Source organism: Rhinoraja longicauda, chromosome 35 (assembly GCF_053455715.1).
Source record: "Rhinoraja longicauda isolate Sanriku21f chromosome 35, sRhiLon1.1, whole genome shotgun sequence".
NCBI classification, from domain to species: Eukaryota; Metazoa; Chordata; class Chondrichthyes; order Rajiformes; family Arhynchobatidae; genus Rhinoraja; species Rhinoraja longicauda.
Window position 1 is genome coordinate 21,918,931 of NC_135987.1, and position 13,726 is coordinate 21,932,656.

A 13,726-nucleotide genomic window follows, 5' to 3' on the forward strand; every position below is an offset into this window, starting at 1 on the left:
GAAACCAACGGTGATGATGGTGGAGGCAAATACGACAGTGGTATTTGAGAGAGTTTTGGATATGCACATGGATATTCAGGTAATGGAGGGATATGCATTATGTACAGGCAGGCAAGAAATGGTCTTAGCATTTTGTTCAGCACAGGCCTTGTGGGTCAAAGGACTTGTTTTTGTGCTGTACTGTTCCACATTCTATGTTCTTTCTGCACCATCTTGTAACTTGCAAGTATCAAGTTCTGAAAATTATCGAGTCTTACCTTGGCCTTAAAGGTCCATGAATTATATTTGTGCGTAATTCCAGCTCCCCACCTACCAGGGGTGGCCAACTATCTCACTCCCAAATACGGGACAAGGTGACGTCACCGCCCCACGCCCCACATGACCTCACTCAGCCAGCTCCCGCTCCACAAATGGCGGCCGCCCGGGCCGGGAGGCCGGTTGCTACACAACCTCCGTTAGGCAAACACACTCCGTTAGCCTACACTGTCCCGGCCAACAGCAGCCCATGGGCCTAATATGGGACAAGGGCGGTCCCGTACGGGACAAACCAATTTAGCCCAAAATACGAGATGTCCAGGCTAATACGGGACAGTTGGCAACCCTACCACCTACACTGACACTTCATTCCCCTCAGGACCAAAGTCTAAAGAAGTCCTGACAGGAATGGAACCCAGTGCTTTCCCAAAAATGGGAGACGGTCTCCACACAATGAAAACCTGAGCTATGGGGAAGGAACGATGGTTTACAAGCTAAGCCCTATTCATCATAGATTACTGCCATAAAACTCTCATTGAGACTGTTAAACAACTGGCCATCATTGCCCGTGTTATTCTTAACTGTTACTGGCTCAGAGTAAACAGAATGCCCTCACAGTGCTGGTGAGTTACTGCAGTTGTGAAACAGTTCTTGAAACACACAACGCCTGTTTTATTTAACGTTAGACTCGTTCATTAAGTTGCAGTTTTCCCTGTGCTGTGCCGAGAGCAAGGGTGAAACAAGAGGGCTGTTTCTCTGCCTTTCCAGCAGAGTTCATCATGATAACACTGCCAGAACCTAATGAGGATTTGCTTTTAATACTTTCATTAAGGTGTCAAGCAAGCAGGGCAATCTGCTGCTTTATCCAGCCAGTTCAAAGAGAAATCTGCGTCTAATAAATATTGCTGATAAATAATTGCCATTTAATCACTGGCAGCCAGGAACCTGGTCTTTCCAATGATTTTCCAATGTTTTTCTAAGCAGCTGAACAAACAGTGCAGTGACCCACATTATCTCTGAGGTAGCTGCAATCATTCCAATCAACATGACACAAAGAGGGTAGTGGTGAAAGTGTATCCCACAGGTCCCAAACCAGGGAGAATAATGCACATTCTTCACAATCCTGCCTGAGGAAAGGGGTTAATCTCCCTTTTCTTCTTGGATAAGTTGGTCTACTGGGAGAAACATGAGAACCGATCGATAACAAGCCGGGCTGACAAGGCATGGAGGTTTTCGTTTTCTGTTTAATAATTTTGTTTTTAAATTCAATATGTTTTGAAAGCACTTAGCATCTTGTCAGCTGCTTGTTATGAATATGTGGGAAGTCTTTGCAGGGAATAACAGCACATGATGATAATTCATGCATCTGTTAACGATGACAAGAAGTTGGGGTTCTATTCCGAGCCCCAGCACGTGGGAGATTGGAAAGTGCCTGGGAATCGGCCATGTACGATAATAAGGTTAAGAATAGTTCTTTCCTAGAAAATAGCTTGGCCGTTTGAGAGTGTGTATTCCCAGTCTGAGAACATCAGTCTTTAAAGCATCAACAGTCCAGACTCCACACCATTCACTCCATCTACACTTCACGCTGCCTCAGAAAAGCGGGCAACATAATCAAAGACGTCTCCCAGCCCATTCCTTCTTCTCCATGCTCCCATCCAGTCTCATGCTACAGAAGGTTGATAGCACGCTCCACCAGACTCACGAACAGCTTCTTCCCCTCTGTTATCAGACTTGTGAACGGTCCTTCCATAAGCTGGGGTACTGTCCAATTCACCTCTATCCCATTGCGGACATTGGACTTTGTTTATGGAATTATTGCACTACTGTGAACCACTGTATATTCTGCACTCTATATCTTCCTCTTTGCTCTGCCTATTGGCCTTCAGTTGGGCTTGATTGTATGTATGTGTGGTATTATCTGGCATGGTTGGAGAGCATGCAATAAAAGCTTTTCATTGTATCCCCACACATGTGACAATAATAAACATAAACCCAAACAAATATTATCTCCAGAGATAATATTGTTGTGCAAAAAACAAATCTTTGACCACAACTCTCAACTTCTACTTTGGATTAGAGGATTACAGCTAAATCGTTCCTTCTCTTTAATTATTCTCTTTCCTTCCTGCCTCCAACCCACAGATTTTGAAATGGGTGTCACTGATTATCTTTCCCATATTTCTTCAGAAGTAGACAGAAAAAGCTGGAGTAACTCAGCGGGACAGGCAGCATCGCTGAATAGGAGGAATGGGTGACGTTTCGGGTCGAAGCCCTTCTTCAGAACTTTTTTCAGACTTTTCCTCAGAAGTAGATCATTCGTCCAGGAGCCTAGTCTTAGAGTCATAAAGATCATGGAAATTAACCCACCAATCCACACATCTTTGCAATGTTTGGTGTCATGTACCAAGAAACAGTGAGAAGTCTTTGCTTTGCTATTCAATTACATGCTATCCTCTTGCTCCAAGGAGGTTTTTAATTATAGATTGGAAATAGTTTGATAAAATTGTTTCTTACATTAAGGTAATGGAGATACTGTAGCGGATATTCATAGAACATTGCAAACATTGGAATGAAGGACACAAAATGCTGGAGTGACTCAGTGGGACAGGCAGCATCTCTGGAGAGGAGGAATGGGTGACGTTTAGGGTCGAGAACCTTCTCCAGAGCATCAGAATGATGTTTAGTGAACAGTTGCAATGAAACTATGAACCTAACGGAGCAAGTTTCCTGTCTACTTTGGCACCGGTGCATCTATCCACACAGAACATGCTGGAAAAGCAAGCGTGGAGATCTTAGAATCAAGGGTAGAATGTTGGCAGGACTGCCACAAGGATATATGTTCATCTCCATTAGATTATCCTGAATTAATCTTGCCCAGGAGAGAGCGATGGAAGCAGGAGAGTCCACTTACATCTGTTTATTGTCAATGACGGCTTACCTACAGAGACACAAAAAAAGGATAAAGAGAGAGAAAGATGGATGGGGAGAGAGAGGAAAGAAAGGGGGAGAGAGAGAGAGAGAGGGAGAATGAAGGAATGCAAACACTGTCACAACCGTTTCACAACTGCAATCACAACTTTCCTGTGAACAACACAAATTGGAAATCGTCCGTTGACACAGAGTGCTGGAGTAACTCAGCGGGTCAGGCAGCATCTCTGGAGAGAAGGAATGGGTGACGTTTCACAGAGTGCTGGAGTAACTCAGCGGGTCAGGCAGCATCTCTGGAGAGAAGGAATGGATGATGTTTCGGGTTGAGACCCTTCTTCAGACTGAAAGTCGTGGGAAGACCGTCATGTTACAGCAGTGGGCTGAGGTAGGAGGATTTATGATCACCGTTTGTGGATCACCAGCTGGTCCACACTAACGATGTGGCAGACCAGCGTGGCTTGTGCCAAGTTCCAGTGATTGGGAAAGTACCGAGTCTGATTGGCAAACAATTTACCCTTCATGTAATTACACACAGATGGCAGTTCTGTCCATTGAATCAACTTTCTCCTTTAAGAAGAATTTGATTTAGTCAAATAAATCATACGTGGATGAAAGAATCAACATTTAATTGCAGTTTAGATTCCCATATTCCTTTTGGACAATTTTAAGTCAGTTTCTTGTGGTAAGGTAATCACAATGTTTATACAGTGAATTTTATCCTGGTGCATTTTCTCATTTTGGATGTCCCTGTGACAGAGAGGGTGAATTATCTGCCAATGAATGTTTGGTTCTGTGGAACTGCACATCCATTGTTTCCTCGTCTGTGCAAATAATTCTCCCACAGTAAACGCAAACATTTCATCAAAAGGCACAAAGTAAAAAGCACCCTGTATCCCACGCAACATTGGATAACCAACACAAGGCCTGGAAACCACTTGTTGGTCACTCTAGGACATTATACAGCCACACATCATGTATATTACAGTCATAGAACGGTAGAGCATCAAAACAGACCCTTCAGCCCATCTGTTCAATGCCCACCAAGTTGGGAGATTGATCTAGTATTCATTTCCCTGTATTTACCCCATATCCCTCTACTTCCTCCCGATCCATATTTCTATCCAAATGTATTTTAGAAGTCAGAATTAGCAGTTCATTTCAGACATGGACTGCCCTGTGATTGGACTAGCTGACCTGAGGACACTCTTAAATCTCTCCCCTCTCATCCAAAGCCGATGCCCTCTAGTTTTAGAATCCTCAAACCCTGGGGAAAGCACTGAGCGTTTACTTCATCCATTCCCCTCATACATTTTACTCAGATGTCGAGCTATCTTTGTATCTTCATCCGTGAGGTTTTATATTTTGGCAATTTTTGAACAGTATTGTGTTGTGGAAATGCAATGGAACATAAGGGTTTTAGTTTAAGAGAAAGACTGGGGACAGAGCGGGGGAATGGGACTTGTGGTCTTTGCAACAGCTGGCACAGGCAGAGCTGACCCAATGGCCTCCATTAGGTGATTGTAAATTAGAGGGAGAGGAGAAAAGGGTGAGACAGACTGTGAAGTATATCGACAGTAGTAGTGCAGCACGGTGGCGCAGCGGTAGAGTTGCTGCCTTACAGTGAATGCAGCGCCGGAGACCCGGGTTCGATCCCGACTACGGGCGCTGTCTACACAGAGTTTGTACATTCTCCCCGTGACCTGCGTAGGTTTTCTCTGAGAACTTTAGTTTCCGCCCACACTCCAAAGACGTACAAGTTTGTAGGTTAATTGGCTTGGTAAATGTCAAAATTGTCCCTCATACGTGTAGGTTGTGCAGGGATCGCTGGTCGGCACAGACCCGGTGGGCCGATAGGGCCTTTTCTGCGTAGTATCTCTAAACTAAACTAAACTAGATGTTATGAACAATCAAGTGCCTGCAACAAGATTAACCCAACCAGTCACACTGGTGCCAAGCCATGGGAAGCATGGGAAGATGTTTTATGGAATTAGAATCAGACAGCGCAGAAACAGGCCCTTCGGCCCATTTTGTCCATGCCGACCAAGTCTATCTCCTCCAACCTGCCCATGTTAGGCCATAACCATCCATACCATTCCTAGCCATAGACCTGCCCAAATATATTTAAGATGAGGAGGAAGGAATTTAAAGATCTGAAGAGCAAGTTTTTCACAGAGCGATGAGCTGCCGGGGCAGGTGGTGGAAGCAGGTGTGATTAGAATGTTTACAATCTGTGCCCTCGGGTTCAGGACCCCCCTGCCCTGGGAGAAAGACTGTGACTATCCACCCAATCTATGCCCCTCATCGCTTTATAAACCCGCATAAGGTCACCGCTCAGCCTCCAGGGTCCAGTGTAAGACCAGCCGGTCCAATCTCCCTTAACACCAGGCCACCCTCCCGCCTGTGCTCTGTGGACTCAGGTTGGCCACCACAGCCTTCCTGTAAACACCCCAATGATCCCATCTCGCCCGGCACTTGACCCACAGTCTATCTGCGCGGCTCTTGTGCTCAGTGCCTCAGCTTGTGGATGCAACCACTCACTCCAAATGCCTGCTTCCAACTCCCCCACCCACCCACCCACCCACCACCTCAGGTGGGTCGTCAGGAGTGTGCACTGTTAGAAGTACGCGGGAGCGCGCGTCATTAGGAGCGCGCACTGTTAGAAGTACGCGGGAGCGCGCGTCGTTAGGAGTACGCTCTGTTAGAAGTACGCGGGAGCGCGCGTCATTAGGAGTGCGCACTGTTAGAAGTACGCGGGAGCGCGCGTCATTAGGAGTGCGCACTGTTAGAAGTACGCGGGAGCGCGCGTCGTTAGAAGTGGTCGCTGTTAAACGTGCACACTGTTTGCAGTTACATATAAGCACTGGCTGTGGGAAGTGGGAGCTGACAAATGCACTGAGTGCAGATTCTGCTCACTCCTCTGATGTGCGAGAACAAGGTCTGGAGGAAGAAGGGAATTGTTCTTCCAACAGGTTAGCTGGCGATTATATCATTGGACTCTGGCAGCTCGCTGTGCGTTTGGAGCAAAGATAAAGTTTGGAGTGCTTGATAATGTCGGTGGAAAAGGACGTGGAGAAGGTCCATCACTTGAGCAATGTGGTTGAGAAATTAAATCTGTTGTTGAAGTCAAACAAAAAGCAACTGGGCGCAGACGATCTGTGTGCCTGATGGGGTCAGGTCCATCTCTATAATTAGTCACCCCCACAAACATCTAACTCATAAATGCTCAAAATAAAGGAGAAGTCTTTTGAGCAAAGCATAATTAAAAATACTTTGGATGTAAATCATGGGGTCACGATCCCCGTGATGGCAGTGATACTCTCCTCTGGGATTGGGTTAAACATGATCTTTGAAGGAGATTTACTGTCAGGGGATCGATTTATTTATTTTATTTAAGTCCTTTCTTCCAATTCCCATATACGCAGCACAAAGTCTGTTTTAACAACCCATTTTCCACTGAACATCTCTCTGCCCCGGTTCCCACAATACACATTGACCCACCGTGCCATTCCCCACCAACGGAAGATTCCAGAGGCTACTTTTTAAAAAGGAATTCCAAGGCAGAGGAACAATCATCATTGGAAACCAGTGCGAGCCACAGTGGCCTTGTCAAGGGCTGATCCTGGACCGAGCCGTCTCGAAGCTTTGAAGTGGCAACACAGTGTGTTGATGAGGGCAGGCCAGGAGATGTGGTTTACATGGATACCACTAAACTCTTTCACAAGGTCCCACGGCAGTGTGCCCAGAGAACATCAAGGTGGTGCCCAACCCAGGCGACTGTGTGCTTGCTAGCCACAGAAGTAGATCTACATCGCACATTACAATCTCTCCACTCTCTCACATCTCTGCTCCTAAACTGTACACTTTGAATGGCTCAATTGGAATCATAAGTCGTAAGGAATAGGAGCAGAATTAGGCCATTCGGCCCATCAAGTCTACTCCACCATTCAATCATGGCTGCCCTATCTCTCCCTCATTGTCTCTCTACTCCCTGGTTAGCACCCAACAAAAGCTTTCCTCTGCACCCTAGTACACATGACAACAACTGAAGTGAAGTGAAGTGAAGTGAAGGTGGGCAACTGATTGACATGGCTCTGGGTCGTGGGTGCTGAGCTGGACATGATGGTGGTGTTGCGGTGTGAGTGTGAGTGGGAGTAGAGGGTTGTTTTGGAGATTGGCTGGTGATGTCTGGTCTCCGGAGATCAGCGCTGGGACACTTGGTGTTTGTAATCTCAGTGAGTGACTTGGTTGTGGATGTGGGAGGAGAGATCAGCAAGTTCACGTCCACAACAACTCTCACCAACTTCTACAGATGCGCCGTAGAAAGTATTTTATCAGGATGCATCACAACCTGGCTTTAGAATAGCTCCATCCAAGACCGCAAAAAATTGCAGAGAGCTGTGGACATAGCCCATCACACAAACCAACCTCCCTTCCACTAACTCCATGTAACCTTCACGCTGCCTCGGCAAGGCCAGCAGCATAATCAAGGACCAGTCTCTCTCTCTTCTCCCCTCTCCCATCAGGCAAGAGGTACAGAAGTTTGAAAAGTCAAGCCACCAGATTCAGGGTCAGTTTCTTCCCAGCTGTTATCAGGCAACTGAACCATCCCTCACCAACTGGAGAGAGGTCCTGACCTCCCATCTACCTCACTGGACAACTTTGAATTATCTTTAATCGGACTTCATCAGACTTAATCTTGCACTAAATGATATCCTGTATCCTGTATCTGTACGCTGTGGACAGCTTGATTGTAATCGTGTAGTGTCTTTTTGTTAACTGGGTAGCATCCAACAACATAGTTGTTCACTGTACCTCAGTACACATGACTATAATAATCTAAATTAAACTAAATGAATAACACAAAGACTGGTGATGGAAGTGATGGTGTGGAAGGTAGTCTCGTCTGTAGACTGAGAACGATGTGCGCTGAAACATAGCAGGTACGTTCATTCAGACAAATGTGAGATGATGCATTTGGACATGACTGAGGCTGGAACATGCAGGGTAGAGTCTGAGGGATTGCTTAGGAACAGGAGTACAAGGATAACAATCACAGGTAGGTAAGATGGCGAAGAAGGCATGACTTATAGTCAACCACGTATTGGTAGAATGGGTCAAGAAACATCCCTTGGAGGCCAGCGCTCCCGACATCCTTCCCTATGGATGGTGCAAGAGGCAGTAACAAAGGACATATCCATTGGTGCCCATCTTGACAGGTCTGTACCTAGTCCCCTGCAAAACATATCATTCTTAGAAGTAACTCTACAAGACAGCTAAGGTCAGACTTTAATTGTAGCATAACTGCTCCCAAATGTATAATAGACTAGCAGATGGAGTTACGGGTTTGAGACAGTCCGAAAACACCCAGGGCTCGATTATGTCTCATGTTTATAATGAAATTATTGGCTCAATTGATTCTGGATAATAGTCAAAATAGTAATGAAATATAAACAGACTTGTCACCCAGAGAGTTGTGAATCTGTGGAATTCACTGCCACACAAGGCAGTGGAGTCCAATTCTCTGGACGTATTGAAGAGAGCCTTAGATTTAGCTCTAAGGGCTAACGGAATCAAGGGATATGGGGAGAAAGCAGGAACGGGGTACTGATTGTGAATGATCAGCCATGATCATATTGAATGGCGGTGCGTACAGGCTCGAAGGGCATAATTATTACCAACTGCAGTACTGCGCCCAGTAAATCTCAGAAGGTTGCATTTTCATCTTCAGTAGCACCAATATCCACTGTGCAAGTTCAGAGCTGGGGTTACAACAGGATATTAATGACTGCAAGAAGGTTTTCATCAAGCAGGAGATAGTCTGAATGGATGAAGCTGCTACTCTTGAATCTTCTCGACCCTACAATATGGTCATCGAGTTTCACTGGACCTTAATTGGCACACGGGACAATAAACAGACCTTTGAAACCTTTGAATATCCCAACCCATGTTAATGAGAAAGAGATAAATAAGGCACATCTTATTAAATACTACACACACACACACACACACACACACACACACACACACACACACACACACACACACACACACACACACACACATACACACACACCACACACCACACACACACACACACACACACACATACACACACACCACACACACACACACACCGCACACACACACGCACACACGCACACGCACACCACACACACACACACACACACACATACACACACACCACACACCACACACACACACACACACACACACACACACACACACACACACACACACACACACACACACACACACACACACACACACACACACACACGCACACACACACACACACACACACACACCATACACACACACCACACACACCACACACACCATACACACACACACACCACCTCACTGCGCACACACACACACACACACACACACACACCATACACACACACACACACACACACACACACCACACACACACACACACACACCATACACACACACACCATACACACACACACACACACACCATACACACACACACACACAACACCTCACTGCATGCACACACACACACACACACACACACACACACACAGTGGTACTCTGCACTTCCCCCAGCCACCCATCACCAGCCCCCTCCCCACTCCTGCCCCTCCACATCTGGGTTCAGGGGTCCTTGGCATCCACCAGCTGCAATGTCATCAACTGAGCAAAAATATCTCACAAAAATATACACATTCTTCACTTTGTTTCCCAAAACTTCACAGGGCAACAAGGCTGATACGTCTTCATCAGATACGTCTTCATCAGTCTGAGCCAGAAACTAAAATAACATAAACTTTTAAAATTAAAAACTCACTATTTTCTCATATGTTTGTGTAATGCGGATTATAATCCAGATACACATCAGCACACTGGGCCAAACGTGCCGTGATAACTCTTCTATATTCCCCAGTCAAAACTCACACAAGCCCCTTGCCCAGCCTGGAGCATGAATAGGGTGATTTACAGTCACACCAGTTCATAAACACATTAAATCCTCATAACTCCACCAACTCTGCAGCAGCATCTCAAGAGTCAACAGCAGAATGTCCCAACAACTGAACAATCCTTCAGCATAACAGGCCCGTAAACACATACGTTTTCACTCAGAGGGTGGTGGCTAAATGGAACGAGCTGCCGGAGGGGATGGTTGAGGCAGGTACTATAACAATATTTAAAAGACACTTAAATATTGTCTTTAAAATCCTGTGTAGGGTACATGGACATGACAGGGATATGGACCAAATGCAGGCAAATGGAAGTAGATTAGATGGGGTATCTTGGTCGGCATGGTCACGTTGGGCCGAAGGGCCATGTTGCCATGGTGATGAGGACACCAAAGACTGATGGTTTCACCAAAGTTCCCCTGCAAGGTCCTCATGTCTGTCTACCTCCAATACTGGGCCAACATTCCATTGGCTTTCTTCACTGGCTGCTGTACCTGCATGCTTCCTTTCAGTCACTGTACTCCGTACCACGGCACGGGTTTCAGTTCAGTTTAGTCTGGTTTATTGTCACGTGTACCGAGGTACAGTGAAAAGCTCTTGTTGCGCGCTAACCAGTCAGCGGAAAAACTGCACATGATTACAATCGAGCCGTCCACAATCTACAGATGCAGGATAATGGGAATAACATTTAGTGCAAGGTAAAGCTGATCAAAGATAGTCCAAGGGTCTCCAATGAGGTAGATAGTAGTTCAGGACCGCTCTCTAGTTGTTGATAGGATGGTTCAGTTGCCTGATAACAGCTGGGAAGAAATGCCCTGAATCTGGAGGTGTGCGTTTTCACACTTCTGTACCGTTTACCTGATGGGAGAGGGGAGGAGGGAGTGGCCAGGTTGAGAATAACAAACTGAACTAAACTGAACCAAACCACTGGACAAGCTAATGTAAGTTCGCTGTCTTCACTTGGTCTGTACCTGGTGTGATCAGCGTGGCTGTGAACAAGCATCAGCAGTCGTGGGGTCCACAGTTGACTGCACGAGGGGGAAGGTGACGTACAAAGGGAAGCAGTCAGCTGCCAATGTGGCGTGACCCAGCCAACTGCTGCCATTACACGAGCAATAAACCCGTGGCAGAGGGCGTCTCTCACACCTCCTTCACACCCACCGAGACCAGTCACCCCTGACCCATATTGGCGTGGCAACTCACCCATCCACTCTCTCTGCCCCACTCCTCCCTCCATTTTATTGGGCTGAGCAGAGGCTGTCAGTGACAGAGGGTCCCCAGGGCTTTGTTCCCTGCTCCTCCCCCTGCCTCCTACACAAGCTGCAAGCTTCCTCATAAACCAGCATCAACATCTAAGATGAAGGCAAAAGTTGACTCAGGGACCCATGGGATGCCAGGCTCCATCAGTGTGTGGGCCAATGTGATAATCACCTCTGCTCTCCCTCAGTGTAGAGCAGTTATCAATGGACACAAGGAACTGTACATAGACACACAATGCTGCAGTAACTCACCAGTCTCAACCCAAAACATCACCCATTCCTTCTCTCCAAAGATGCCGCTGAGTTACTCCAGCGTTTTGTGTCTGTCTTCAGTGTAAACCAGCTTGTGCAGTTCCTTCCTACACAAGGAACTCAGATACTGATTTTCAAAGAAAGGACACAGGGTGCCGGAGTAACTCAGCGGGTCAGGCAGCATCTGTGGAGAACATGGATAGGTGACGTTTCACAGAGTGCCGGAGTAACTCAGCGGGTCAGGCAGCATCTGTGGAGAACATGGATAGGTGATGTTTGGGTCTGAGTGGTTGCTCTACATCAGGGGCATTGTGGGTCTGACCATTGGTGGGGGGTGCAGTGATGAGCACACCTCTTTATACCAGGGTTTGCCTTCCTCTCCTCTCGGTCGCATGGACAACAGGGCTGGCCACCGTCCAAAGGACAAGAACATGTTTGACGTGAAGAAGCAAGGAACTGAGCATCTGCAGTGGCAATTATTGCGTGGAGCGCAGGAGGCTGAGGGGTGATCTTCTGGAGGTGTATAAAATCAAGCAACGTACAGTAGAGGGCCAATCAACCAAACCGGATCGCGGGGCTTGGGGCGCGGACATTTCACCGTCCAGCGCGGCCTAAGATATGCCGCGGGATATTTCTCTGCTGGGCGGGGGCTTCAATGTCGGGAGCTACGACCGCCCCGACGTGCAGCAACAGCGGCAGCAGCAGCGTGTTCGCCCGCCCCGGATCGGACTTATCATCGGCGGAGCCGGCCGTATTCGGAGGCTGCGGGAGCGGCTGCGACGCGACGCGCCTTGGGCTCGGCCCGCTGTGGACCGTCCGGTGCGGCCTGCAACCACAACAACCTGACTGCGGGCGAGGACAGCAGGAGAAGGGAAAGACATTGTGGCCTTCCATCACAGTGAGGAGAGAGAGGACTGGAGGAGACTCACTGTGATGGATGTTTCTTTGATGGATGTTTCTTTTTTGTGTGTTTTTGGGGTTGGGTGGTTTGAGTGCCTGTTTGATGCTTTTATTGTTGGACTGTGTTTTGGGGGGTTTTTGGGGTGTGTGATTTGAATGCCTATTTAATGCTTTTATTGTTGGACTGTGTTTTGGGGGGTTTTTGGGGTTGGGTAATTTGGGTGCCTGTTTAGTGCTTTTATTGTTGGACTGTAGGTGATTGAATTAACATTTTGTTCAAGATGGCCGCGCCGTTGTCTTTGGCTGCCTGCCACTGTATGTTTCTTTTTTTTCCTAGTCAGATGTGCAGCACTTTGGTCAACGTGGGTTGTTTTTAAATGTGCTATACAAATAAATTGACTTGACTTGACTTGACAAACCCGCACGTTTTGGAATGTGGGAGAAAACCGGAGCAACTAGAGAAGCACGGGCAAACTCCACACAGACAGCACCCATAGTCAGGATCGAACCCGGGTCTCTACCGCTGCGTCACTGTGCCGCCCTTAGTTTACCTTCTGCCACAGAAAGAGAAGCAGCAGTGATGGATGTTCGTCAACACCTTAACATTGCGGTTGCTGAGAAACCTCAACAAATGAAATGAGCGCCGGTGCTTCACCGTCCATCCAGCAGAGGGAGCACTGCTCCAGGTCTCCCCACTGAACTCACCCCAAGACTGGATGCATATTAATTCAGGCACACGTTGTATTAATGACTGATTGATCAAACCTTCCTTCCACATTCCCACCTTCCTGACCCAGTGCGATGATGTATAAAGGGTGCGTGGCTGAGAAATTGTATTTGTTGGTAAATACTGTCACAGCTAAAATACTTCAGGATGCCAAGGGAACTGAGAACTGGAGAGGTATTGCTGGGAGAATCCTGGAACGGATTCCGCCAGTCCCATCCGCCAGCCCGGTCAGGCCACTGGAAAACTAATGACACCCTACTATTTCCCTGCAGATTCCCTGCAATAACACTGCAAATTATCTTACTGAAGGTGCCAGTCCAGTCTACTTTACAAAGGCAACACTCCCTCAGAACTGCGCTGTTTATGAAAGCAGACCTGCCAAGTAGACTCCAGGCTCAACTCTAGTCACAGAGTCCCACAGAACAGAAACAGGC